The sequence below is a fragment of the Hyperoodon ampullatus genome, assembly GCF_949752795.1.
Source record: "Hyperoodon ampullatus genome assembly, chromosome: 5".
Lineage (NCBI taxonomy): Eukaryota > Metazoa > Chordata > Mammalia > Artiodactyla > Ziphiidae > Hyperoodon > Hyperoodon ampullatus.
In genome coordinates, this window is record NC_136918.1 from 139,081,092 (window position 1) to 139,096,732 (window position 15,641).

Genomic DNA, 15,641 nt, shown 5'->3' on the forward strand with positions numbered 1-15,641 from the left:
GTGATGAAGTACAATTAGCATCATTATTCATTCTTCTAGAGCCACCATTCCCAAACTAAAAGGATCTGTGTTGAGTGTCAATAAACAACTTTGCACACCACAAGTACACTTGACTTGCACAAGCCCTGCAATAACGCAGTGAAACCAGGGCACTGCCTCTTACTTAAACTAATAATTGCCCTTGAGAACAGAAGGAGCTAAGAAACCATAATCTACAACCCTACTGTGGTGGCATTAACCTATGATGTTTAGCCTGCCATGTGATTTATTTCAAGATGTAAAGAAAAAGCACAGCTACTGGAGAGGCTAAGAGCGTTGGGTGGCAGAGACAAGACTGGCAGAGAGGAACATCTCACAGCAACGCGGGTTCACAGGTGCGTGCACAGAGGCCGCTTCAAAGACGAGTCTACCCTAGTGGTTGATGGCAATTCATGCATAGATGCAACTCCATGGTGAGAACTCAGTGAAATTCATCCTTGACCTGGAGGAAACTTGTTCTGTCTCTGCTTGCTCTGTCCTTGACTTTCCACTTCACCTCTTAGCCTAGTTCTGCTGCTGGTTTGGCCTCTCTAGTTACACCATCTCCCCTTGTATCCTGGTCTATGATTTGCTTTCCCTTTGTTCCCTGTGCTATATCAAGTCTTACTCTGTATCACTCACCTCTTCAGCTTGGTCCTCTTCTAATGGCCCCAGTGGTGAGAGTCCCCAAACCACAGGCACCCAGATTCCAGGCATTATAGCCTTACAAAGCCCTGTCAAGTTTGTCTGTCTTCTTGTGTGTGTATCACTGTGTTATCTCTTATGACCCAGGGACCCCGCCACCTTTTGTACTCCAGTCTTGCTGGTGGGTGCTCCTTGCAGCTATTTTTATCCAGATGTGTTGGATATCCTGGAGAAATCAAATACTGCCTGTGTCAGCATTTTCCTCTTCCCTGTGCCAGATTGAAACTTCTGACATTGAGAGGGGAGGAGCCCTTAAAAGTCCTAAATTTAGCTCTCCCAGTTTGACTCATCTATGGCATAACTTATGGTGGAAATCATGACATATGTTTCTGTGTAAGTGGTTTAGTCATTCGAGGAGATGCCTTTAAACTCCTTATGTCCTTCCCTCATTATCGGAAAGTTGAGGTTTGCAATTACATGACATGTATACTCGATAAAGGATTTACATTTCATTCAAGCAAATTCTCCTCCTTTTTCTAAAGCCAAGAGCTTCCTCCTAAGTAAAATTCCTGGTTATGGGATTTACAATACTGGAAGAGATTTGGAACGACAGCATGTTAAACCTGGAAGAGAATCTTTTCAGGAATGTCAAGTCCAACTCCACAGTGATGCACTTGATGAAACTGAAGCCCATGCCAAGAAAGGAAGTTCCACCAAGCTGGTCTCTTCTCCTTGTCAACCGCTACTCCCCGAGAACCTCAAGGTCTACCATACAGGGATATATTGTGACAAGAGTCCTTATACAACAATCCTGGTGCTGGGTTGGAGTTTCTCAGATTTGTCTTCTCTGTGTTCTTTCTTGGAGCAGTCTCATTCACAACAATGGTTCCAATATCCACAAATGGCTGATGGCTTCCAAATTTGTACATCCAGCTCTGACGTCTACATTGAAATATCGTCGACTGGACAGCACCACACAGATGTCTAGTGCATGTTTCAAAGCAACGTGTTCACGGTTACTCTCCATTCCCACACACTTTCCACCAGCCAACCCTCAGCCCCTCACACCTGGGCGATTTCTTCCATTCTCTCTTTGGTTTATGGGATCACAACCCACATTATACCTAAGCCAGAAATCTGGGAACTCCCCATCTCCTTTTTCTTTCTCACCCCCGATATTTCACTTAGCTTAAATTTGACCTCCCTTCACAGCCGTCTCTTAAAGGGAATGTTGATATTTCTTCCCTGTGTCTCCTGCAACACTGAAGGTTTATCTTGAAACAATCCTTGGGGATCTATCTAAAATGCAGGCTTGACCCAGGCACCCCTGCTTGAAATATGTCAGTTCTTCTCTAGCAAGTAAGCATGCAATCCTTGTCTTTTAACCAGGGCAGGCTGTCTGGATGGTTCTGTCTTTACCTGTCACACCCTAGTTGTAGGTACCTTCCTGCCTTGGCAATCACCCAATTTCCATTTCCTCCTTGTGCTCCCAAATTTATCCCTAAGAACTTCCCTGGGTACCAGTCAATCTCTGCAGTTTCCCCCTACTCCTCCTGACCATCTTTTCTGAGTTTTGTTTCTAAGCATGCTCATACGTGATCGTGTATCACTGCATAATTTATTATTTGTGTAAGGGATTCTGAGACCTTTGGAAAAGTCAAGTCCACATCCCAGTAGCCTCTTCCAGAGGCTCCCATTGGCACAACCATCATGGTGGGAGGAAGTGTATGGTAGACCAGAAGTCTCTGCCACGGAAACACCCTAGGATCCTGAGCAAGGCACTTTACATTTTGGCCACAGTTTCCTGGTCTGTTCATTTCAGACATGGTTTGCTCTTTGCTGAGGTGCCCCTAGAAGTAGTCAGCTATGTGAAGAGGGCACCTGTACACACTTAGCTGGGGAGAGAGTGTGAGTATTGGTGATATTTTAAGATGAAAAAGACAGATATGTTTGCTTTGAGTCCTTAAGCAATATCTTTGCTCTGGGAGCCAAAGGCTTTGATAGTTGACATAATCAACTGGTTTACTCATTGTAAAACTAAAACGATACAGGAATCTTACTGTCTTGGAGAAAAGAGCCTATCTGGTCTGAAAATTTATTGTTCTTATTTACTGTGTCTGTGCTGCTTGGATGTTATTATTTTGAGAATGTGAGTGAGTGAGAAGTGTAGAGGTTGGGGACTTTAAAAGGTTTTCGTGTTGGTTTTACTTCCTATCCACTTACTATATTAACCTCTGGAAGCTTCAGTTTGCTTATCTGTAAAGTGGGGATAAGTAGTATCTATCTGTGTTTCTTCATTCACAGGCCCATTGTAAAGAGCAAATGAGAAAATGTGTATTAATGCACCCAAGTGTTATATCCTTGTGTGTGTGTGTGTGTGTGTGTGTGTGATCATTATTCCCTTTGGCTACCATGTGGGGGTCAAGGGTTATAGTCTGTTCTTGCTATTAGAGGACAAATACTGACCTCTGGCATTTGTACCAAATACAACAGATCAATTTTCCCTGAAACTAATAAGACCCAAGGCTGCCTACTTTCCAGGAGACCACTCATCATAAGTGTCAACAGCTGGTGGCCATGCACCCCACACCCCCATTTGCAACACCCTCCACCAGAACACAAGGTTCTAGAACCTTGGCACACTTCTTGAAAGAGCTGGGTTCTTTTGCTCTAAGAGGAATTCCACTTACAATTGTGCTGTCATACATTTAATGGAATAACAAAAACATTTAGAGTTTGGGGGAATCATGATGACATGTTTGAGCAAACTATGTCCACAAATGCTGAAAAAAATCCCGATTGTCTTGTTAAAATCATACCAAACTCCTTGGGGAGAGTATTGACCCTCAGGGCCCGTGGGTATTTAATTTTCTTACTGTATGACTGTGTTCTCTCTACCCTACCTGGGAATATAAATAAAAGCTCAGCAGTTTGCTTGAGATGTGTGTTGTGTGTGTGGAGATTTATACCCATACTTCTGTTTCAGTGAGGGTGAATGTGGCTTTCTACTGGAACCATGCCAGATACATACTTCTCTCTGAAATGACAGACGGGCTTTTAATGAGGGCAATTATAACAGAGTTTGGCTGTAGCTCACAGCTACGAGTAAGACACTGTGTGTGTATTGGGTGGGGGGGTTGATTCATGAATGCCAAGTTTTAGAGAGGGTGGAGGAGGGGATTTTCTGCTGCACGGGGCTCCCTTGCACACAGAGGGCAGCAGTTGGTGCAGCTGAGTGAGGTCTGTGGGTTGAACAGTGCGACTGCATTACTTTCTGGAACCCAGAAGTAGGCTTTTAAGGATGAGGGGGAAACTCGTCATAGCTGATATATTTCAAACCAGTCATATTTGCATTCTGGATATTTTTATCTCTCTAAAAATGTACGCTTATATTCATCAGAAAACTGTGATTTTTTTAAAGTTACAACCACTTAAAGGAACATTTATATAAAGTGGGAAATGATAATGTTATCTTATGAGTTTGTATGCTCATTGGACCTCACCTCCAGGTTAAAACAGGGGCCACACATCTCCCACCTTATTCTTAGGTTTCTCAATAAATGTGCCAGCTGTGGCCTCCATCCACAGCTTCCCTTTTCCACTTTCCTGACATGATGCCATAGCAGGTCACCGGAGGACTGATGTAAAAGGGAAATGCCCCCATCCTCTGGTAACCAATCAAGTAAGTGTTCTTATAACGTGGTACCACATATTGCCTTGAGTGGCTAGAGAAAAATATCGGTCAGAGGATTTAAGAACCACGAAGTAGCTTTTTGCCTAATAAAAAACTCATGGAAATGAGTAGTCAGCATGCAGCTGTGGTTTGGGACAATAACATAGTAATGCCTCACATTTATTTAACATTTATTACACCCTGGCACTATGTTAAGTGCATGGCTAGACTATCTCATTTAATTTCCACCATGACCCTATGGAATAAAGGCTATTACCTCCAACTTTGGGGATGGAGACATTGAGGCACAGAGAGGTTCAGCAAACTGCCTTGGGTCACAGAGCTGGGAAGGAGTGGAGCTGAATGTCAAACACAGAAGTTCTGACTCATGGAGCCAGAGTTAGAGGAAGAGCTTTGCTGTGTCAAGAAGGGTCGAAGAGGGAATTCCCTGGCAGTCCAGTGGTTTGGACGTTGCCCTTTCACTGCCAAGGGCCTCAGTTCAACCCCTGGTCGGGAAACTAAGATCCTGCAAGCCTCACAGAGTGGCCCCCCAAAAAAGGGGGGATGGGGTCTAAGAGTGATGGGGGAGGGGAGACATGAGGCAGAATATTCCAGGTGGAGAAACAGAGGTGGGGAAACTTGGTACCCGAGGAAGAGCAGATCGCAGGTAGACTGAGGTCAAGAGCAAGAAGAGTAGCAGAGGGCCAGCTTAGAAAATTAGGGTGTAAACTGTGGAGGACCAAGGTGGGCAGGCTGAGTCGCTCAGGAGGGAGACCGGGGCTGGAGTTGGGGTGATGTGTGAAGCTGTGGGAGGAGGAGGCTGGTGCCAAGGCCTGAACCTTGGAGAAACCCAGAGAGCTCCCTCTTAGAAGCCAAGGGACAAGGGGGTTTGAGGAATTAAGAAATTGTCCATTAGAGTGCGGTACAATTTTACATGGGACAGTTAGTTTTTATCCTTGATTTACTCAGTGAAAGGCTCCTAGGGTGATCTAAAGATAGGATATGGGGTAAAACAATTTGTAGGGGCGTGTTTGAAGGAGGAGGTGAAATTCATACTGGGCAGGCCACGCAGGAGGCTTTTGGAGATATGGCCTCCCCTGCACAAGGTGAGAGGCCCTGTCTCCCCTAGACACCCTTTCTAAGGTCCCTTGTATACAGGTCACCCTGTGGGGCTCCCTAGGATGCTTCACTGCAGCCATGTTGACCAGACTAGGGAGGGTTCTACTGCGTGGAGGCATTAGGATGTCTTACAAAAATAAATTAAATGAATTCAAGGTTGTGCTTGTACTCATATCATCTCAGTTCCCCTGTGCCCTTAGTCTTAGGTGGGAGGAGAGGATTTGGAACATCACCCTGGATTCTTTCTTGGAAGTATGCTGAGCACATGAACTTCTTTCGAGAGGGACAGGTTGTGGGGATAAGGGTTAGAAACTGCTGGATCCCATGGCTGCAGAATTTCTCCAAACCTCTGCGTGTGTCCTCCCCTGCTCGAAACCCCATGGGCTACAGTCTAGACTTCCTGCATCGACCTCCCAGCAATGTTTCGTGAATGCCCAGTGTGACAGGTTTCTTGGAATATTGATGAGTGACTCATTCCTCCTTTCCTAGAGCTCCTGGACATACCATAAAATATAAGACAAGCATTATCACCCACGTCATATCAAGAAGTTTCCTTTAAAGAGAATACTGAGCCAGCCTGCAGAGAGGCACAGAGGAGACCTGGGCAGCTGAAACACACAGACACCGTTCTCATTGCTGCCAACTCAGGTAGGCACTCCTGTCCCAGGACACACCTGTGCTAGGTTCACTCCAGCTTCCCAGGACTCAACTGAGAAGTACTGAATCTTGGAAGCAGCCTGGAATTCTCTCTTGGTCTCATTTCACTCAATCTATTGCCTCCCTTCTGGGCCAGCATCTCTCTGAGGCTCTTGTCACCTCCAGAGCTATCTTCCAGGAATCCTAGCCCTTACAGGGGCCGATGCCTCTCCCATTCACTTTCATCAGAGGCATCAGCTTTGCTAAACCGTCTCTGTTTACAAGCGAAAAGGGAGAAGTTTCCATAATTATTTCCTTTTTTTCCCTTTCAGCCACCATACAAGTTCTGAGCCCAGTGAGTCCTCTAATCGCTGCTCTGCACTCCCAACTCTGCCGCATTTCGTGGTAAGTCAGGACACTTCCCTTGGAGACCTGGCTTCCACCTACCTCTCCAGGCCCAATCCCCATCACTTCTTGCCTCTAAACTATGTTCCAGCCAAATGAGCCCCTTTTGGCACCAGAACGCATTGCATTGCTCCATCCCTCCTTACATCTTCTTTGCCTGCACACTTAACTCCTACTTGTCTTCAAGGATCAGTTCAGATTTGACCTCTTGTTTGACATTGTACCCAGCTACCCATTTTCTAGTGACTGTTCTCTCTGTACCCCATCACCTGCACATACTTCTGTCATAGGACTTCTCCTTCTCAGAGCCATGACTTCCAGAGGTAATAATGATGACAACTTCAGGAACAACTGGAAAACTAAAAGGAATTCATCCCTTGCTTTCTAAAGAAGAGAAAACAAAATCCCCAAATAAAACTAAAGAATGAATAGAATGGAACAGGATAGAAAGTCCAGAGATAAACCCACGCACATATGGTCACCTTATCTTTGATTAAGGAGGCAAGAATATACAGTGGAGAAAAGATAGCCTCCTCAATAAGTGGTGCTGGGAAAACTGGACAGCTACATGTAAAAGAATGAAATTAGAACACTCCCTATCACCATACACAAAAATAAACTAAAAATGGATTAAAGACCTAAATGTAAGGCCAGAAACTATCAAACTCATAGAGGAAAACATAGGCAGAGCACTCTATGACATAAATCACAGCAAGATCCTTTTGGACCCACCTCCTAGAGAAATGGAAATAAAAACAAAGATAAACAAATGGGACCTAATGAAACTTAAAAGCTTTTGCACAGCAAAGGAAACCATAAACAAGATGAAAAGACAATCCTCAGAATGGGAGAAAATATTTGCACATGAAGCAACTGACAAAGGATTAATCTCCAAAATTTACAAGCAGTTCATGAAGCTCAATATTACAAAAAACAAAAAACCCAATCCAAAAATGAGCAGAAGACCTAAATAGACATTTCTCCAAAGAAGATATAGAGACTGCCAACAAACACATGAAAGGATGCTCAACATCACTAATCATTAGAGAAATGAAAATCAAAACTACAATGAGGTATCACCTCACAACAGTCAGAATGGCCATCATCAAAAAATCTACAAACCATAAATGCTGGAGGGGGTGTGGAGAAGAGGGAACCCTCTTGCACTGTTGGTGGGAATGTAAATGGATACAGACACTATGGAGAACAGTATGGAAGTTCCTTTAAAAACTAAAAATAGAACTACCATATGACCCATCAATCCCACTACTGGGCATATACCCTGAGAAAACCATAATTCAAAAAGAGTCATGTACCAAAATGTTCATTGCAGCTCTATTTACAATAGCCAGGACATGGAAGCAACCGAAGTGTCCATCATCAGATGAATGGATAAAGAAGATGTGGCACATATATACAATGGAATATTACTCAGCCATAAAAAGGAACAAAACTAAGTTATTTGTAGTGAGGTGGATGGACCTAGAGACTGGCATACAGAGTGAAGTAAGTCAGAAAGAGAAAAACAAATACCATATGCTAACACGTATATATGGAATCTAAAAAAAAAAAAATAAGGTCATGAAGAACCTAGGGGCAAGACGGGAATAAAGATCCATACCTACTAGAGAATGGACTTGAGGACATGGGGAGGGGGAAGGGTAAGCTGTGACAAAGTGAGAGTGGCATGGACATATATACACTACCAAACGTAAAATAGATAGCTAGTGGGAAGCAGCTGCATAGCACAGGAAGATCAGCTCCGTGGTTTGTGACCACCTAGAGGGGTGGGATGGGGAGGGTGGGAGGGAGGGAGATGCAAGAGGGAAGAGATATGGGGACATACGTATATGTATAACTGATTCATTTTGTTATAAAGCAGAAACTAACACACCATTGTAAAGCAATTATACCCCAACAGAGACGTTAAAAAAATAAAATAAATTACTGTTGTTTAAAAAAAAGAATGAATAGAATGAATAAGGTTTCCTTGAGCAGTTGTGAGTTTCCTGACATGGGATGCTGAGTCATCATTTGTCCTGAAAGCTCCAGAAGGATTTCTGCTCCACGAAGTGGTGCAATAGAATGACCTGTAAGAGCCCTTCTAAAATTGTTTCAAAGGGGAAAAAAATCCTTAATTTCTTTTGCTTTTGTTTGTATGGAGTTGTTTTTGTTATCTGATCAGAGGTGGGTGATGGAGGTGGTGGTGAAGGTGAAGTGGGAGAAATGACAGGAACAGACTGGAAAAACAACTGGTCCCTGGTTACTCTGCCATGTAAGGGATGTTTAGAAAAATTCACCTCACCCAGCAGGTTGAATCCTCTTTTAAAGACTAGCTCAAGTCCAATGGTGAGCTACATATGGTCCCTAGAATGTCTTATGTTTGGCTAATGACTGAATGTTGTATTGGGGAGCCCTGTACAAAGGTACTGTGGCAGCTCTCCAGGCCCATTTCCCAGAGAAAACAATTTTTCTCCAGTTTCCAGTTTACCCAGATAAAACAGTTGCTCAGAGTTCATGACTTCCTTGCCTTTTAACTTCTACCTATAGTTTCCATTGGCAGGAATGAGATAGCTTCCTTCGCTAGGGCTGTGCTGTGTTGCCATGAGGCAATTTGCCATGTTCTCCCTCAAGAACTGGCTGGGTTGTAGCGAAGATCAAGGGATTCATTCATTCATTCATCCAACCATTCATGCATTCATTTATGCTCAGCTTTGTGAGGTACAATCATGAACAGCCTTTGGGAGGGCCATGATCAAGTTTTTTGAAAGGAGATTAATTCAATGGTGAAATTTAGGACTAGGCTGCCCAATATTGGATAACCCATGTGGAAATTCCCCAGTGATATGGGGAGCCCAGTGGATCATAGTAACAGTTCCTTCCCAAGCCAGGCCACTCTTGGGCACTGTTGGTGTCCAGGGAAGTGGTGTGGATGCTTCTTTTCAAAACAGACACCATCCCTGCTGGACTGGGTCTTAGGGGAGCCAAATGGGTAGCTGAGAGCCCCAGCTATTGGAGTCACCAGGAGTCAGCCTGTTACTTACACATGTGTGAGAAAGGATGCAGGGGAAAAGGAGATGCGATACTTCAATCTCTCATCTGTGTCAATACTAAGATACTAAGTTGGAGGAATATTTTAAAAATGTTATTTTGCAAAATGCAATTTCATAACCAAATGTGACATTTACAGGGGTGGAGAATGGAGGAACATTTACTGACAAAAATCATATCATATTCTTGTGCTTCTTGCCCATTTTCAGCTTGGACTTCTGTTTGGGCAGAGGAGGGAAAGGAGAGATGGTAACCCCTTCATTAAGTACCTCATGGCTGATTCTAGGCAGCACACATCTCTGAGAAGAAAGGAAAACAAGAAAACAGTACTTTATCCTTTGTCTTTTGTGCTTTGTCCTCCTTTTTTTTTCTCTCTATTTACAATTAATCATCCAAATTGAGCTTCTGGGAAAATGGCATACGTGTACTTTTCTCTATTCTTCCCACTAAGTACAACTAAAAAACCATGAATATTACAATCATACCTCAGAGATATAGTGGGTTAGGTTCCAGACCACCGCAATAAAGTAAATATCATAATAAAGTGAGTCGCACAATTGTTTGGGTTTCCCATTGCATATGAAAGTTACGTTTACACAATAATCTGTTAAGTGTGCAATAACACCAGGTCTAAAAAAATACGCATACCTTAATTAAAAAATATTTTATTGCTAAAAATGCTAACCATCACCTGAGCCTTCAGCAAGTTGTAATCTTTGTGCTGGTGGAGGGTTTGAAATATTGTGAGAATTACCAAAATGTGACATAGAGACAGGAAGTTAGTAAATGCTGATGAAAAAAATGGTGTCAATAGACTTGCTTGACGTAGGGTTGCCCCAAACCTTCAATTTGTAAAAAATGCAGTGTTGGCTAAGTGCAATAAAGTGAAGCACAATAAAACGAGGTCTGCCTGTATATATATCAATACATATAACAAACATAAAAAGTGGAGAGAAGATGGCAGAGTAACCAGGGACCTTGAGCCTGAAGAACAACATGGTGGTGAGTTTCCTGTGTTTTGTTTTTGTTTTTCCTTTTTGCTTCTTATGTCCTAGACCAGACACTATAGAAGCTGGCAACTTGGAAATGTCAATAGATACAGACAGAAATGCCCCTCCACCCCCCCACAAAAGTCTGCCTTCTCTAGCCGAAGGACTAGGAAAGAGGTAGTCTAGAAAGACAGAAAACTTTTAGATAATAACAGCTGTACTCCAGCCAAAACTACATGGAAAAAAACTGTGACATCACCCTGAGAGCAGAGGATGAGTGGGGAAGCTAGACTCCTACCCTTGCCAGGTGTAGCAAGGCACCCCAAACCTCCTGCCAGGGGTGTATCAGAGAACACAGAGTGAGAAACCCAGATTTTCATTCTTTCTGAGGCGTAATAGCTTCCCCCTAGAGACCACATGGGGAGCCTGGACTTCTCCCCAGACTCAGCAGTAGTGAAGCAGCCCTCCCCATCCCCACTGGGGTAGCATTAGGAGAATCCTAGTACAGAGTCAGGACTTCCACTACTACTCATCAATAACAATGCCACTTCCACAAAGTGTAGTGGAGACCACAGGGGAAGCATCAATGAGGTACCCCTCTTGTCCAGGGTGGTATCACTGGAGACTCATTGAGGAGCTTAAACTCTCATTCCCACCCAGTAGTAACAAGGATCCTCCCTCATCCTTATGTCAGTGGAGACTGACATCATACTAGGTAGTAATTAGGTGAAACCCCACAACCACCAGAGTGGTGTCAGAGGAGAACTGCTGTAATATAGGATGTAAATAAGATCCAGAGCCTCACAATCCTTCTGATGCCTAGGTTTCAATTAAAAAATTCACTTGTCACAATAAGGAAGAGAAAGAGCTCAGACTGAATGAGAAAAGACAAACACCAACATTGACATGATACAGATTTCAGAATTATCTGAGAATTTTAAAGCAGCCATCATACAAAGGATTCAATAAGCAATTACAAACATGATGAAACAAATTTAAAAAAAATCTTAGCAAAGAATGGTAAGCTTCAGCAAAAAATTTTAGCAAGTGTAGAGAAGAACCAAATGGAAATACTAGAACTAAAAATTACAGTTCCTGCAAAAAATGCTCAGTGAGTGGGCTCAGCAGTAGAGTGAAGGGGACAGAGGAAAAAAGCAGTGAACTTGAAGACAGAATAATATAAATTATTCAATCAGAACAATAGAGAGAAAATAGACTGAATAAGGAATGAGCAGAGGCTTGGGAACCTGTGGGGCTATAATAAAGATCTAAGAATTATGCCGTAGAGTACCAGAAGAAGAGCAGAAAGAGGCTGGGACTAAAAGAGTATTCAAATCTTCCCAAGTTAAAAAATAACCTACAAATTCAAGAAGCTTAGTAAATCCAGTACAGGATAAATCCAAATAAACCCACACAAAGACACATCATAATCAAACTTCTGAAAACTAGAAAAAATCTTTTTTTTAAAAACATCTTTATTGGAGAATAATTGCTTTACAAAGGTGTGTTAGTTTCTGCTGTATAACAAAGTGAATCAGCTATACATATACATATATCCCCATATCTCCTCTCTCTTGCATCTCCCTCCCTCCCACCCTCCCCATCCCACCCCTCTAGGTGGTCACAAAGCACCGAGCTGATCTCCCTGTGCTATGCGGCTGCTTCCCACTAGCTATGTATTTTACATTTGGTAATGTATATATGTCCATGCCATTTTCTCAATCTTGAGAGAATCCAGAGAAACGACACATTCCTTACAGGGGAAAAAGAATTCAAATGACAGCGGATTTCTCATCAGAAACTATGGAAGCCAGAAGGCAGTAGCACAATGTTTTTCAGTTACTGAAAGCAAAGAATCATCAGCCCAGAATTCTATACCAGCAAAAACATCCTTCATGAATTAAGAGGAAATCAAGCCATTCTTAGATGAAGGAAAACAAAGAGAAGTTGTCAAAAGCAGACTCACTCTAAAAGAATGGCGAAGGAAGTTATCTAAACAAAGAGACAATGATAAAAGAAGAATTTCTGGTACACCCTAAACTGAGAAAAGACATAGAAAGAGCAAATATGGAGGTAAACACAGTAGACTTTGTTTCCCGTAATGGTATAAATATGTTGAAAGTAAAAAAGATGGAAAAAGATATAACACACAAACGTGAATGAAAAGGAAGCTGGTATGGCTTTATATTAGCATATAGAATAGGCTTCAGAGCACAGAAAATACCAGGGATGAAGAAAAACATTACATAGTGACAAAGGGTCAACCAACCAAGAACATGTAGCAATCTTAAATGAATACACATCAAACAACAGAGATGTAAAATATGTAAAGCAAAAACTGATAGAACTGGAAGGATGACTATGCAAATCCACAAGTATAGTTGAAAACTTCAACTCCTTAACAATTGTTAGAACAACCAGAGAGAAAATCAGCAGAAATATAGAGGAACTCAGCAACACCATTGACCAATAGGATCTAATCAACATTCATAGCGTACTCTACCCAACAGCAGCAGAATGTACATTCTTTTAAGGTGCCCACAGAATGTATACCAAGATGCAACATATCTTGGGCCATAAAACAAACCTTAACAAACTTAAAAGAATTAAAATCACATGGACTATGTTCTCTGACCAAAAGGGAATTAAACTAAAAAAAAATTTTTTTTCCCTGTTTTTGTCTTTTCTATGTATTTTTTCTTTTCTTCTCTTCACGCCACTGGCTTCTTCTTCTGCCACTCAGGCCTGCCCTCATTCTAAGTGTTCCAGTGAGGATGCAGTTAATGAAAAGATTTTGGAGTGGGATGTGGCTTTCATGTCCTAGGGCTTTAGAGGAAAGAGAGAAATGGAATTTTCATTCTCGTAAGCCTCTCTATTGGAGAGGCTCTCCTTTTGGAGAATGAATATGAGCTTCACCTTGTTTTGTTCTAACTATCCCTGGGACCTTTCTATACAAAACCAGAGGAGAGAAGAAGATGGTTGAGATTCCTAGTCTGTGTCACTGAAAATGGGTTTGCATCATTTGTGCAGTTTAAGCCATTTTGAGACAAAAAAAAAATAAGTGGAGCAGAAAAAAATAGCTTTCTTTATGCCTTATGAGACCTAAAAATTCGACCGTAAATTTCCAATTCAAAAGGCAGAAGCCGAGAGTGACTGCATCTGCTGGGGAGCCTCTCTCCCTGTGGACCAGTCATTGCATAATTTTGTGCTGTGTTCACATGGGCCTCTCAGTGCTGCTGAGCTAGGAAGCCCAGTCCTGCACCCAAATAGTGAATCTTTCTCTAAACCATGTATTCCCACTAATGGGCTTCCCACTGACAATTCAGTGATCCCCAATTGTTTGATATTTATCCATAGGAAAAGAAAATGACTCCTGCCACTATTAGTTACAAGGTGGGCTGTTTGGCCCAGCACAGCCAGGAGCCTCAGTTTCTGATAGGCAGCAGATGCTCAGGCTCCCTGTCCCAGAGGACAGCAGAAGGCAAGGGGGAGGGGTGGAGGTAGGATTCAGGGAGCTCAAGGCAAAAATTCTTTCCTAAGCCTGGAACCTCTTTGGGGCTGGACATTGGGCAGATGGTGTTTGCTTTCTCCATCAGTCAGGGAGTCACGGCCAGAAGCATGGGGGATGGGGGCATCCAAACATCATTTTTGAAGCTCTTCAGGCTCCCTGCATTTTAAAATCACTCAAGTTTGCTTTCTAAATATCACAGAGGCAATTCTATACAATATTGTGGCGTTCACTGGATCACGTTCTCTGGTGTAGGGGTGGGGATAGAATTACTCAACGTAGAGCAGTAACCAGCGTAAACGTTTTCAATTCCTTCCTGTGGCCTGGACCCTTCCCCTGGGAAGCCCTGCTAGCATTTTTCTTGCCCTCTCCCCAATTCATTCTTTCACGTCCTGAGCTCAGGGTGATTTTGTGCTTCTGGCTCCTATGTGGGAATCTACCCTTTCTGTTCCTGACTCCCTATCTCTACTGAGATCAGCAAGGGAGCCTGTGGAGCAGGTGGTATTCAAACCAATGTGGAGAATGTCCTTGTTCCCAGGATATTCATGCTAAGATACTTAGGGGTGAAGTATCTTGACATCTACAACTAATTCTCAAATGGTCCAAAAGAGAGAGATAGGGAATCCACAAATAGGCAAATGTGAAGGGTGAAGGGTACAAGGATGTGTACTGTATTGTTACTTTTGTGACTTCTGTTCGTCCAAAAATTTTCAAAATTAAAGCAAAAATGGGAAAGACCAGCATGGTGACAATAAGCCACCTCTCTTCAGTCTTAGGTCTGATCAATGGTCTCTGCACTGGGGGAGGTGTCTGGCTAGGGTGCTGCTATGGATAAATATGATGGTTACTTGATTTCCTTCCAGTGTGAGATCACCTTATATGGTTCATCAGTCCATACTCTGAATAGGAGTACCATTGAGTGGCATCTTAAATGCTTCAGATTCTTTGCCTGTGGGCTCTTTCTAAGCCTAGAGGTGATTAGGCTCCATTGCAGACATATTGACTTGAACTCTCTAGGGGTAGAAACAAAGAACAAGTAGTATTTATTTAAACCATTGTTTGTGGAGACACCTACTTTTAAGATGATAAGACAAGAGCTTCTTTGTCTCCTTCAGAAAACAGCACGGAGACAAAGAAACAAAAAAGAATTGTATTATTTTTTTTGTGAAACTAGGAAATGTCTATAATCTCAAACTATGTATAAAGGATATGCACCATATGCAGCAGAAATTGGATCACACAACAAAGCAAAGGAAACCTAGACCATAAAATGGAAGATAAGGAACAATAAAAATATTTTAAAGATTTGAAGGCTTAATGTAAAATAATAACTCATATATGAAAAATCAAAATATAGCTCTAGGTAATTATCATGGAAAAATCTCCAAGATATATAGTTAAGCAAATCCTTAATCTTAAGTGAATCCTTAATTCTTTCTCATCTGTAAAGTGGAGGTAGTGTGACACCCAGCTTATGGGACTCTTGTGAGGGATGAAAAGCCCTTAGAAGGGTGGCAGGCAGAAGATGAAGACTAAGTATTTGTTATATTATAAAATTGGTATTTATTTACTCACAGTTGCCTCAGTCACTACCCTA